General features: G+C 47.4%; 1 protein-coding gene across 2 annotated transcripts in view; it reads right to left on the bottom strand.

Annotated features, from left to right (window-relative positions):
• The window catches only part of NDUFAF7 (NADH:ubiquinone oxidoreductase complex assembly factor 7), a 268244-nt gene that overhangs the window by 232732 nt on the left and 21138 nt on the right, over positions 1 to 14374 (bottom strand). The gene's annotated exons all lie outside the window — the stretch shown is intronic.

The raw sequence follows: 14374 nt of genomic DNA, 5'->3' as shown, positions 1-14374 counted from the left end.
AGGAATGCTGATGCTCCTTATCATGAGAGATGCACCACGTAGAAAATCTAGTCCATTTTTGGTGGTAGCATTGTCTAGTGGTAGGCTTTCTGGAAGCCTCTAAAATGTCTCTTACAGGTTGAGAAAACTGAAGAGGAGTTATGTTGTGAGGTACCAAGCTGTCAAGTGCAGAGACTGCAGGTTGGGATGAAGTAGAGATGCTTGACTCTGTGTAAGCAGAGACGGAAAAACTGGTAGACAGTAAGGCTCCCTGCTGCTGAGTTGAAGTAGAAGGGAGTACCAAGGTTGTCTCGGCCACTGAGGATCTATCAAGATCATGGTGCCATGATTGTTCTTCAACTTGACAAGAGTCTTGAAAATGAGAGGAAATGCATACAGGAAGAGATTTGTCCATTCCAGTAGAAAAGCATCTGCCTCAAGGTGATGAGGAGAATAGATCCTGGAGCAGAACTGAGGCAGTTTGTGGTTGTGGGGAGCTGCAAAGAGATCTATCTGAGGCATTCCCCACTGTGAAAAAATGTGATGAAGAGGCAAGAAATTGAGTGTCCATTCATGAGGTTGCAGAAGACGACTCAATTTGTCCACCAAACAGTTTTTCGCCCCTTGGATGTAGACAGCTTTCAGGAAGGTGTTGTGGTGGATCCCAAACCTTCAGAGCTTCTTGACAAAGGGAGGAAGATCCCGTCCCTCCCTGTTTGTTGACATAATACATGGCGACTTGGTTGTCCGTTCAAATGAGGAGTACCTGGTCGTGAAGATGTTGAAAAGCTTTGAGAGCATTGAAGATTGTTCTGAGTTCCAAGTGATTAATGTGACACTGACGATCCTTGCTGGACCAGTATCCTTGAGTATGGAGACCATCAAGATGAGCCCCTCAAGCGTAGGTCGAGGAATCTGTCATGAGGACCTTCTGATGAGGGGGGCGTTTGAAACAGCAAGCCTCTGGAGAGATTAGAAGAGAGCATCCACCAGCGGAGAGACTGTCTCAATGAAGGAGTGACTGTAATGTGTTGAGAGAGTGGTTCGCAAACCTGTGTCCAGAGCTGCTAGGGTCCACTGAGTAATTCTGAGATGAAGTCTGGCAAAAGGAGTTACGTGCACTGTGGAGGCCATGTGACCTAGGAGGACCATTATGTGTCTCGCTGAGATTGAAGAGTGGGAAGACACTGCATGACAGAGTTGAAGAAAAGCATCCAGACATTGTTGGGGAAGGAATGCTCTGAGATGAATAGTGTCCATAATAGCTCCGATGAATTGTAGATTCTGAGAGGGCAGAAGCTGAGATTTGGGGAAGTTGATTTCGAATCCCAAGCTTTGTAGGAACCACGTAGACCATTGGGTCGCTACAAAAACTCCCTGAGTTGTTGAATCTTTGATGAGCCAGTCGTCTAGGTATTGAAACACCTAAAGACTATAGTTCCTTAGAGCTGCTGCTATCACTACCACGCACTTGGTGAACACTCTGGGAGATAAAGTCAGGCCAAAGGGTAGTACTTTGTATTGGTAATGCAGATTCCCCATCCAAAATCTGAGGAATGTTATTAGCCAGACGGTCCTGAAGAATATGGAGACTTGGAGGAGGCAATGGAAGCAGCTGATTCCTCGGGGTCTGGAAGCGGTGACCTCGATAGAGGAGTTGGAGGCCTTGAAGAGCTGGAAGGTCTGGAATGAGGCCTAGAAGAGGAAGGCTGCTCTTTGGAAGAAGACCTGCACCTCGATGGATGCCACGATGAGGGCCCCGATTGACAACGAGAGTGGTGTCTGGAAGCAGGTCTCGAGTAGGATCGAGGAGACTTCGCTCTATGTATGGAAACAGGCAATGCTGCTGGTGAATGAATAGGGCTAGAAGCTGTACACTGAAACTCAGTGGTTTGGATCGAGGAATCTCGAAGCACTCCCAAAGACTCTGCTCTTTGTATGGAGTGTGAGGATTCTTGTCGAGACACTCGCAAATAATCTACTCCTTGCATAGAGTGTGTAGATGCCAGACCAGACACACGCAAAGACTCGACTCCTTGCACAGAGTGTGAAGCTTCAGCTCAAGGCAAAAGCAGGGACTCGACCTTGCGGGAGACTGCTGAATGCCCAGGCTGGATTACAGGAGGCAGAGTCGAGGCAGAACCATATTTGCTCAGTAACTGAAGAAATTGATGCTCCAACATGGTCTGGAGAGAAGCCTGCAAATGTGGATCCATGTCTGATACCGGACCAATTGCTGAGGCTAAAGGTCCCAAGGTGGCAGTGGAGATGTGCTTTGACTTGGAGGTCTTGGAGAACTTGCGGACCACCGCTGGAACCTTCTTCCTAGGTATCTGACCAGAGGGAAACTCAGGAGAAAATAAAGCAGGTGTACTCGAGGCTAAAAATGATCCAAACGAGGAAAGTCTAATAAGACTTGAGGTCGGAGTCATGGAAGCAAGAGGTCCCTTGGTGGAAGGTGGGACCGAGGCAGCACTCGAGGGTGTCACTGAAAGAGTTTTTCCATTAAAACCAGGCGACGTTTAAGGACTCGAGGTTGAAGAATAGCATAGCGCTCGCACAACTTAGGACTATGGTGAGGCCCGAGGTACTTAAGGCACCAGCGGTGCGGGTCCGTGAGAGAAAATCGCACACAGGCACTTGCTACACTTCTTGAAGCCTGTGACTGGCTGGGACATAGGAGAGAAGATAGCTGCTGTGAAGTCGAAGCCCGCAGGCTGCGGCTGCGCGGCCTGCCTCGCCAGTCAGTCAACGAAGAAAAATAAAATAAAGTCTTCTTTTTTTTTTTTGAAATAGAAAATAAAGAAAGTAACACAGTGATTTGTGACTAAAAAAACACAAACCGCGGTGAAAGAAGGCACGAAGTTCAGCGCAGAGCGTCAAAGTACAGACTTCTCGGCTCCACGGAAAGCTGAGGACTGAGGAGACTCGCCCTATGCTGGGCAGGAAGGCACTCGCGAATGTGTGGTGCGGCTGATTCGAAATTATGAAGTTTTCTACAAGCAAGTATGCTTGCGAGGTTGTCCGCATCCGGGCTCCGTGGATGACGTCACCCATATGTGAGAATAGGCTGCCTACTTGTCCTGGGATAAAGAAGATTGGCAGAGGTAAGTAACCTAACCTTTCGTTCTTGTACAATAAACTTTGGAATCTTCACCACAGAGATGTATCAAAGCAGTCCCAACACATCAGGGGGGGCCCGATGAGCCCGCCGCCAGGACCGAAGCCCCAAAAGCTGCATCTTGCTTAGCCACCACATCAATTAGGTAAAACTTGGTAAAGGTATGAAGTGAGGCCCAAGTGGCCGCTTAGAAATCTCCTCAGGAGAAACAGCGGTTCACTTGGCCCAAAAGGAAGCCACTCCTCTGGGGAGGCTTCTTCTTCACAGATACATAAGCAGCAGAAATGGCCACAAGGATCCATCTAGAGATGGTAACCTTGGAAGCAGGCCAGCCCCTGTGAGCGGGACCTGCCAGAACAAACAGATGGTCTGAAAAACAGAAGTCATTGGTGGCCTCCAGGTATCTCAGAAGTAAACGCTGGACATCCAGAGACCACAACGCCTGGTCCTTGGACTTGGAGCTTGATGAAGCGAAGGCAGGCAACCGGACTTCCTGATTGACATGGAAAAAACCACTTTCTGGAGAAAAGGTGCCACCGTCCGTAAAAAAACTGCAGAATCTGCGATACAGAGACACAGGTCTCTGCATGAAAGAGCTTGCAGCTCCGAAACCCTATGTGTAGAAGTGACTGCTACTAGGAAGATGATCTTGATGGTCAGATCCTTCAGAAAGATCTGATTCAGGTATTAATAGGGCAGACTAGCCAGCGAGTGGAGAATCAAATTCATATTCCACGTAGGGCAAGGCAACTGCAAAAGGTGGCCTCAACTGCTCCGCCCCCCGCAAAAAAAAAAAAAAAAAGCCAACGTCCGGATGATATGCCAGAGAACCCCTGAGAGTAACATAGTAAATGACAGCAGATAAAGACCTGAACGGTCCATCCAGTCTGCCCATTAGTTATTCTTATTTAAAATACATGATTAAATTAACGAGAGTAGCGGGACCCAAGCATGAAAGGCCCTCAATCTGGACATGTAGCAAAGACACTGCCAGACCTTCCCTGAGACCAGCCTGTAGGAAGTCTAGGCCATGAGCCATGGAGGAAGCTGAGGGATAAGAACATAAGAAATGCCTCCACTGGGTCAGACCCGAGGTCCATCGTGCCCAGCAGTCCGCTTACGCGGCGGCCCCAACAGGTCCAGGACCTGTGCAGTAGCTCTCTATCTATACCCCTTTATCCCTTTTTCCAGCAGGAAATTGTCCAATCCTTTCTTGAACTCAAGTACCGTACTCTGTCCTATTACGCCCTCTGGAAGCGCATTCCAAGTGTCCACCACACGCTGGGTAAAGAAAAACTTCCTAGCATTCGTTTTGAATCTGTCCCCTTCCAACTTTTCTGAATGCCCTCTTGTTCTTTTATGTTTTGAAAGTTTGAAGAATCTGTCCCTCTCTACTCTCTCTATGCCTTTCAGGTCTCTATCATGTCTCCTCTGAGTCTCCGCTTTTCCAGGGTGAAGAGCCCCAGTCTCTCCAATCTTTCAGTGTATGAAAGGTTTTCCATGCCCTTAATCATTCGTGTCGCTCTCCTCTGGACCCTCTCAAGTATTGCCATATCCTTCTTAAGGTACAGTGACCAATACTGAACACAGTACTCCAGGTGTGTGTGCACCATTGCCTGATACAATGGCAGGATGACTTCTTTTGTTCTGGTCATAATACCCTTCTTAATAATACCTAACATTCTGTTTGCCTTCTTCGCGGCTGCTGCGCATTGTGCCGTTGACTTCATTGTTGTGTCCACGAGTACACGCAAATCTCTTTCAAGGTTACTTCCCTCTAATACTAATCCCCCCATTTGGTAGCTGAACATCGGGTTCTTTCTCCCTATATGCATGACCTTGCATTTCGCTACATTGAAGTTCATCTGTCATTTAATCACCCACTCCTCCAGTTTGTTCAGGTCCCTTTGTAGGTCCTCACACTCTTCCGCAGTTCTAACCCTTCTACAGAGTTTAGTGTCATCCGCAAATTTTATAACTTCACACTTCGTCCCCGTTTCCTGGTCATTAATAAATACATTGAACAGCAGCGGTCCGAGTACCCTGCGGAACTCCGCTCGTGACCCTCCTCCAGCCCGAGTAGTGACCTTTCACTCCAACCCTCTGCCTTCTGCCTGCCAACCAGTGTTTGACCCATCTGTGTACGTCCCCTTCCACCCTGTGGTTCCACAGCTTCCTAAGTAGCCACTCATGGGGTACCTTGTCAAAGGCCTTTTGGAAGTCGAAGTAAATGATGTCCATGGGTTCCCCTTTGTCCAACTGGCTGTTTACCCCCTCAAAGAAGTGCAGTAAGTTTGTTTGGCACGATCTTCTCTTGCAGAAGCCATGTTGGCTCGCTTTTATCAGCCCATTTTTTTTCGATGTGCTCACAGATGCTGTCCTTTATTAATGCTTCTACCATCTTGCCCGGAACCGATGTCAAACTTACCGGCCTGTAGTTTCCCGGGTCTCCTCTTGACCCCTTTTTAAAGATAGGTGTAACATTTGCTATCTTCCAGTCCTCCGGGATCTCGCCAGTTTTCAAGGATAGGTTGCAAACTTGCTGGAGTATTCCCACTATCTCATTTCTTAGTTCTTTTAGTACCCTAGGGTGGATACTGTCCGGGCCTGGTGATTTGTCGCTTTTCAATCTAACTATCTGTTGGAGGACATCTTCATGGCTCACCTCTCTCACACCAAGCCTGGAAACACCTCCAGACCTTGAGATAGGCTGCCAGATTTCCTCTTACTCTGAAGTAGCGTAGTGATGACTGCAGAAGAACAGCCCCTAGCTATCAATATCGTGTGCTCAAGAGCCAAGCTGTAAGACCACAGTGGTCTGGATCTTTGAGCGCTATGGGGCCCTGTGTGAGCAACCTATGATGACAGGGCAGCCGCAACCCCCTGTCCCTGCTCAATCACATCAGATCCGCATACCACGGCCTCTGGGGTCAGTCTGGGGCCACCAGGATTACCAGACCTGAGTAGTCACCCAGTGCAAAATGCGCCCTATCATGGGCCACGAAGGAAAAACATAGAAGTTCTCCCTTAGGCCAAGGTTGGACCAGAGTATCCAATCTGTCACCCCGACCTCCCTGAGTCGGTTGAAGAATCTGTATGCCTTCCGATTCCAGGCAGACACCATCAGAGCGAAGGCCAGACGGCCCCAATGCCAAACAATGGCCTCGAACACCATCCTGGACAAGGACCATTCTCCCGGGCCCAGAATCTGCCGACTGAGAAAGTCTGTCTAAATATTGTCTACACCTGCCACATGGGCCGCGGACAAGGCCACCAGTTGCCTTTCTGCCCAGGAAAAGAGCATCCAAGCCACCACTCAGCAGAGGATTCTTTGTGCCCCCCTGACGGTTGACATAAGCCACCGCTGTCGCATTGTCAGCGAACACCCGAGCTGCCTTCTGATGGAGATACCATTGAAATCTCAATAAGGCCAGCCTGATCGCTTGAAGTTCCAGGCGATTGATGTACCATCTGCTCTCCAGCACCATCCACTGGCCTTGCACCAGGACAGTTCTGCAAACTGCCCCCCAACCAGACAGGCTTGCATCCGTCATCAGAGTCACCCAGTCATGACCCGCAGAGGAAGCCCTCTGTCCAACGTCACAGGATTCAGCCACCACTGCATGCTGCTGTGCGCTGCAGCCAACCAAAGCAGCTTCACACCCAGCGAATCCCATTGGGTGTTCCAACAAGCCAGGAGAGACAACTGAAGAGGACGAAGTCGTGTTCTGGCTCATGGAATCATATCTATGGTCAAAACTATGCGACGCAGGATTTGCAGAATACTGCCAGGCCGTCGGTGCCTGAATCTGCAATAGGGCCTGAATAGCACTCCGCAGCTTGAACTTCCTGGAGTCTGGCACCTAGTTCTTGCCCGTGTGGAACCGGATTCCCAGATATTCCAATTCCTGTATTAGTTCTAGATGGCTCTTCTTCATGTTGATCACCCAGCTGATACATTCCAGCAACTGTAGCATCTGGCGAACTGCACGGCGGCCCTCCTCCGTTGAGGGGGCCCTGATCATCCAGTCATCTAGGTACAGATGGACTAGCACTCCCTACAAGTGGTGATTCATGAAGGATCATGGCGCTGTTGCCAGCCCGAAGGGTAGAGCTGCAAATTGAAAATGCTGACCAAGAGCATGAAATCGTAGAAACCTCCTGTGCTCCAGAAAAATTGGGATGTGGAGGTACACGTCCGTGAGATCCAAGGAAGCCAAGAATTCCCCTGGCGCTACTGCCGCCAGAACTAAACGTACCATTTCCATCTGGAAACTTGGAGGAAGGCATTCACGGATTTTAGGTCCAGAATAGGCCTCTAATCTTCGGAGCTTTTCTTTGGAACGATGAAGGAAATCAAGTATCGACCTGAGCCTAAGTCTTCATTTGGAACCGGTTCCACCGCTGCCAAATCCAGCAATCTTTGAACCGTGGCCCACACGCACCAGGCTTGTTCCAGATTTCCGGTGGGCAAGGACAAGAAGAAATCCTATGTAGATCGGAAAAACTGTAAGCGGAGACCCTTTCTGAGCACACTGAGGACCCTCTGGTCTGAAATCACCCTCTACCACTCTGTAAGGTAAGCCGAGAGGCGTCTCCCAATCAGAGGAAGAAGAGCCAGATGCCTGGCGTCAGAACTTCTTCTTGGATTGGGTAGGACGATGGTTGGTGGAAAATTATTGGCACGCCTGATCTCCAAAACGAGGTCTGGACGGCACTCCAAATCTTTGCCCTGTTGACAGGGGTCCAGAGTACTGGCGAGGTCTCCTTTAGGAACGAAAATTCAGCCATCCAGATCAATGTGCCGATCGAGGTTTCAACCCAGAAAGCACCTTAGGCTTACGGTCCTGCACACTGGCCATGAGGTCATCCAAACTTTGGGCAAACAAGAGCAAACCCTTGAAGAGTAACCAGCTCAGTGTAGCCTTGGAAGAAGAATCACTTGACTACTGGCGAATCCACAGCATTCGCCAAGCTGAGACCGAATAGGCTCCAAGATTAGCAAAAACCATCATCATGTCATAGAGAGCAACCGCCAAATAAGTTACCCCCAACACTAGGAAATCAAGATCCCTAAGGACAACTTCTTCCAGATCCTCGCGGAGCTTGGTGTAACATGCACGGGCAACAAAGGAGGTGGCCGCGGAAGCTCTCACCCCTGCCGCTGCGGAATCAAAAAGGCGTTTGAGGACAAAATCCACCCGCCAGTCCTGAACATCTTTCAGAATCACCCCTCCATCAGAGGGCAAGGAAATGCGCTTAGTAACCTGTGCTACAGACGAATCCATTTTCAGCGGGGCCACGCGTTTGATGAACTCCAGGTCATCCCTGGCACACTTAAAGGGACTCTCCGGGGACTCCCAAACTTCTAAGAGTATCCAAGCCAAATCTGGATTATCCGGAAAGGAAGCGGATAGGTGTTGATCATTACAGAACATTCCGCCTGTTCTGCATGGTCTGCATTTAAATTCAAAGTCCGAAGGGACTCCGAAATCAGGTCAGACAGGCAGTTAGTTTTAAAGAGACAGTCGGATCTTCTCCAAGATCTCAGGACCCACTGACCTGGATGTCATCAATATCAGCTAGGTTGACTACATCAGCGGATGCCGCCGAAAGAACATGTGACAACAAAGGCACAGAGATCGAAGCAGAAGCAATGGCGGGAAGCGCCCGTCTGCTCTCAGGTGTTCCAGAAAGGGAACAGAGCGACATGCTGCAATCAAGAGGAGGAGCAGACCCCATTTGCTGCACTAGATTCTGAGTGGAAGAAGCAGGCTTAGACTTTTGACGCATAAAAGCCTGATACATCATATTCACAAATTCCAGGGGAAAATAAATCACCGGTGGCTAACGCCACTGGGTGGGACTCAGAATTAGAATGCTTAGGAAACTTGTGAGACTCTTCCCTGGAACTGTGCTTGTGTTTCTCAGAAGCATCCTCTGCACCCTTCTTAGGCGCCCCGGATGCAGCAATCATGTCTCCGGTCGAATTGGAGGAAAGCAGGGCCTCTTCAGAGGAGAGGAGCACAGAATTTGCACACGGTTCACACCCCTCGTGGGCTGCGGCGCACACGATGCACAGCTGCGAATCTGCCAGCCATCCACTGTATTTATGGCAAGAATCTGTGCCATCCTGTCCTGAGGTGGCCATTTGTGAAGTTTGGAGCGAAAACGAAGCTCCTAAGGCCAAAAATACCGTATTTTTCGCTCCATAAGACGCACCCTAGATTTAGAGGAGAAAAAACCCATTCTGAAACAAATTCTCCCTGCCAGGCTCTGCACCCAACCCCCCACTCCTTGCCAGGCTCTGCACCCTGTCTCCCCTCTCTGCCAGGCCCTGTACCCTGTCCCCCCTCTAGTGGTAGGACGGGACAGGGCACTAGCAAGCAGGCAGGCCCCATACTCCCCAGTACCTTAAATCATCCCCATACCTTAAATAATCCCCCATACCCTCTCAGTACCTTAAATCATCCCCCCTTGCCCCCATGTAGCTTCTCAGACACAGTACCCCCATACCTTTTAAATCATACCCTCTGTACCTATTTTTTTTTTTAGTTAATAAATTTTTCTATTTTAAGTACAACTATGGAACAACATAACATATATACCACATATTTCAATTCAATATAAAAATTACACAGAAAATTATTCTACTGTATTTTACATGCTTTTAACAAACTTTCACCGTTTTATTTCAAGCAGCAGTAGAGATTTATACTGCAAGACCGCGAAGTAAATGCTCCCACACTCATTCAATTCCTATGAGAGTCGGAGCATTTACCTCGCCAGCTCGCGGCAAAACTCTACCACTGCTTGATAAAAAGAGCCACTTATAAAATATGCAACTTAAGAGAATGAACAATGTAAATTATAACATTATATACAGCATTTGTATAATATTTCACTTTTGAAATCACTACAGTATGTTGTTAACACATAAGGCTATTCAGTCTACTTATCTTCAACCAAAAACATTTGGCCTCTTCATTTAATACCAATGAAGGATCTGTGTCCACTTTAGAAAGAGGGTTTCCTTAATTAATTAATGCTCATCACTGGGAACTATATACTACTAATGGAAGACACTTCCTCACTAGTAATTTAAGGATCCTGTTCAAAGATTATTCCTGACTTTTTTTTTGCCCGGAGATCTGTTGATCCATAGTATTAAACCCACCCCACCTCGTACCTTTTCAAATCTCTCCCTCCCTTGCTAGACAGCTCTTGAACTCGGGTCGGGTCAGGAGTGCGGATGTCAGGAACAAGTGTTACGCGCTCCTGTGAGAAATGATGACACCATTCAGAAAGCAGCAGCAGGCCCAAGTGGGAGCATGTAACGCTTGCTCCTGACCTGAGCTCGACAGCCATCTAGCAAGAGAGGGATACCGCTGGACCACCAGGCTGTTTAAAAAAGGTACTAACGACGGCGGCGGTGCTGAGAGGCGGGGGAGGGATTTTTTGAAAAGGTGAGGCGGGGGTGTTTTGAAAAGGTGTGGTGGTGATGCGGAAGGGAGGGTTGTTTTGAAAAGGTGCAACGGCGGTGTGGAGAAGGGGGTGTTTTGAAAAGGTGTGGTGGCAGTGCGGAGAAAGGGGTGTTTTGAAAAGGTGCGGCGGCAGTGCGGAGGGTATTTTACAACACTAAGGGGGGGTACAAATTTTGTTATCTTCGCTACATAAAATGCACCAAGATTTCCACCCACTTTTGGGTGGAAAAAATGTGCATCTTAAGGAGCAAAAAAATACGGTATACTTTTAAAAGTTTTAATAAAAATCCAAGATGGCCACCACGGGTGCTGATTTTGCCCTAAAACAGCCAGGGAAAAACACAGGGAACCCGGCAAAACTGCAATTTTTAAGATTTTACAGGTGGAGGGACTAGGGCAGGGGTGTCAAAGTCTCTCCTCGAGGGCGCAATCCAGTCGGATTTTCCCAATGAATATGCATGAGATCTGTTAGCATACAATGAAAGCAGTGCATGCAAATAGATCTCATTCATATTCATTGGGGAAATCCTGAAAACCCAACTGGATTGTGGCCGAGGAGGGACTGACACCCTTGGACTAGAGCATGCAGGCAAACCATCCAAAACCCCCTTTTTAGAGCCCCCCAAATTCGCCAAACTCATGGGTACACAGACACACACAGAGACATGTGCTGCAATAGAAATCAATGGCAGCCAGCTAACACAGAGCATGCAGAGAGATCAGTACCTCAGGAGCTGATGAAATTAGATTTCAGATCTTCTAACCGCCTTACCATCCCAGTCACCCCAAATAGTGACTCCCAAGACCTCACAGGAAATTTAGGGAAGACACACAGTCTGGTTCTGATCCCGGTGCACCTCCATGGAACCGCAGCAGCCTGAGCTCCTACCCCTCAGTGAACAAACCCGGGGCGAGATGGCTCCCGATCCCGGAGACCCGAACTGACCTGCAGGCTGTCTGAGGGGCTTACAGCAGTTTTGCTAAGAGGCTAACCCCCAGAAGCAGACAATGTAAATACAAAATTGCAATCTCTCACTGAAGGATGTCCCCGAAGGGATAATCCACAGCACAAGGGCAAAACCCGCACCAAAAGACAAATTAAATTAACTAGAAATGCAAAATTAATCACGAGCAGAAGAGACAAGACCAGCAGTCAAAACTGCAGGATTCAGACTGGAATTCCAGGGCATGTCACAAGATATGTACACCTAAGAAGGAGCTAAGATTTGTTTTGGAGTATCTGCAGCTCAAAGCTAGAAAGGATGCACAAACCGTGTGGTGAAGATTCCAGAGTTTACTCTGTCTACCCCTAACATTCGGGGGCTGCACATAATCAAGGTCTCCCCAACCTTAACACTCAAGGGATGCACATACTTGGGGTATCCCCCTAACACTTGGAGTCTCCACACATCTCATTCATGTCCAGAGCAATACATCAGCAGAAGGGAAGATTAGGTATTTACTTCAATAATCTTTCTGTTAAAACAGCATACGAGTCCTGACAAATGAGTTAAGTCCCTCAAATCGCGAGCTGTTGCAGAAGGAATCAATACTTTTTCTTCATCTCCGTCTCCTTCCTCAGTGAGCTGTACTACCTCTCTTCAGTTTATATCAAAGCATTCGATAACCACTACAATAGGAAACATAAGAAGGAGGGGTATGGGGAATTTACCCAACCAGACGCTTCTATTCTGCTCTATAACAAGTATAGTGAGTAATATTAATCAAAAAATATATCATATAAAACAAGGTGGAACAAACAAGCCACCCGAGTGCAACCAGCACTACCATTTATGGAGTTTGCATAATCTCAATTGTATTTGTAACGACATGGTATTGTATTCATAATACTCAACTGGTATGAGAAGATCTCCAGTTCTGGACAGACTTACTTGTCCGAGCCATTAAGCAGGCAAATAAATATACTGACAGGGCGAGGCATTAGGACTCATATGCTATGTTAACAAGAAGATTGAGGTAAGTACCTAATCTTCCCAACCATTACACAAAGTGTATGAGTCTTGACAAATGGGAAATATCAAAGCAGTCCCTGGAAACTAGAGTGGGACAGATGAGCTTGCCCTTAATAATGAGGACCCAACAGTGACATCCTTTGTATTACTATGTCCACTCTATAAAACTTAGTAAAGATATGAAGTGAGAACCATGTAGCCACTCTGCAAATCTCCTTGGGTGGGATCACGGGCTTCCGTCCATGAAGAAGCTACACTTCTCACTGAATGAGCGCTCAAAGATAATGGTGGCTGCTCACCACAGCCAATGTATGCTGATGATATTCCATGCAAATCCACCTGGAAATAGATGCCTTAGACTAGGCATGTCCAACCTCGGCCCTTGCCAAGTTGGGTTTTCAGGATTTCCCAAAATGAATATGCATGAGATCTATACAGTAGAAGCAGTATATGCAAATAGATCTCATGCAAATTAATTGGGAAAATCCTAAAAACCTGACTGGATTGTGGCCCTCAAGGACAGACATTGGACAACCTTGCCATAAGATGCTGGCTTTGCCCAGCCTAGACTTACTAGTTAGGACAAAAAGATGGTCAGAGAAATGAAATTCATTTGTCACTTCAAGGTAACGGAGAATTCTCCTCATATCCAGTACCTTCAAATGTTTGTCCTGTTTCTTTGAATTTGTGGTCTGAAATGCTGGCAGGTGGACCTCTTGATTGACATGAAAAAAATGAAGTTACCTGGGTGGTAGATGCCTGGAATGCCTTCCCAAAGTAAGTGGTGGAGAGGAAAATGGTGATGGAATTTAAAAAAAAGCATGGGATAAACATAGAGGATCTCTAATTAGAAAACAAATGATTTAAATTAAAGGCTGGTACTGGATAGACTTGCATGGTCTGTGTCCCATGTGTAGTGATTTGGTGTAGGATGGGCTGGGGAGGGCATCAATGGGAACTCCACTAACTTGGAACAGGAGGATGTTACTGGCCAGACTTTATGGTAGATATCCTGGAAACAGGATGGTAGGATAGGCTGGAGTGAGCTTGGAAGGCAACTTCAGCATTTGGAAACTAGGTCAGTACCAGTCTATGACTGAAATATCAAAGAAGAGAGAAGTTGATTTAATCATGTATGTCTGTGCCTGGACTCTCAATCATCAGTCTATTTATCGACCATTTCCCGTGAGAAAGTGTCCATTGGCCTTGAATTAGATGGCCATTTCATGAGCCACCCAGCCATAAAGACTGGCATCTGTGGTATCACTCATAATGCTATCCGGAGGGGTATACCCCTCTACAGAGACTCTTCCCAAAGCAACAAACATAAGCTGTAATGTGCTTTCTCCATCCAGCCCAGCTGAATCTGAAGGGGAGTGTAACAATAGGGTATCCTGTAGTTGGCGCATATGAGCCTTAATACAGGGAACCATCTCTATGGTTGCTGCCATGGACCCCAATACTTGTAGATAGTGCCATATCGTAAGTGTTGGTATTGTCAAGAGGTCTGAAATTTGTCTCTAAATCTTCTGTTTGTATAGCTCAGGAAGAAAAACACAGCCTTCCATTGTACTGAACCAAATTCCCAAATACTCTAGGGATTGGGACAGTACTAAGTGGTTCTTCCAGAAGTTGATTATCCAACTCAGGCTCTGCAGCAGTTGGACCACTTTTGCCACTGCTTTTTCTCCCTCCGACTGGGATGGGGCTCTGATCAACCAATCATTCAAATACAGATGCACATGTATTCCTGCCTTGCAGAGATGTACTGCTATCATCACCATCATCTTGGTGAAAGTGCATGGTACTGTTGCTAG

This window comes from Geotrypetes seraphini, chromosome 3 (assembly GCF_902459505.1).
Source record: "Geotrypetes seraphini chromosome 3, aGeoSer1.1, whole genome shotgun sequence".
NCBI lineage: Eukaryota > Metazoa > Chordata > Amphibia > Gymnophiona > Dermophiidae > Geotrypetes > Geotrypetes seraphini.
This window is presented reverse-complemented; position numbering and strand designations above follow the sequence as displayed.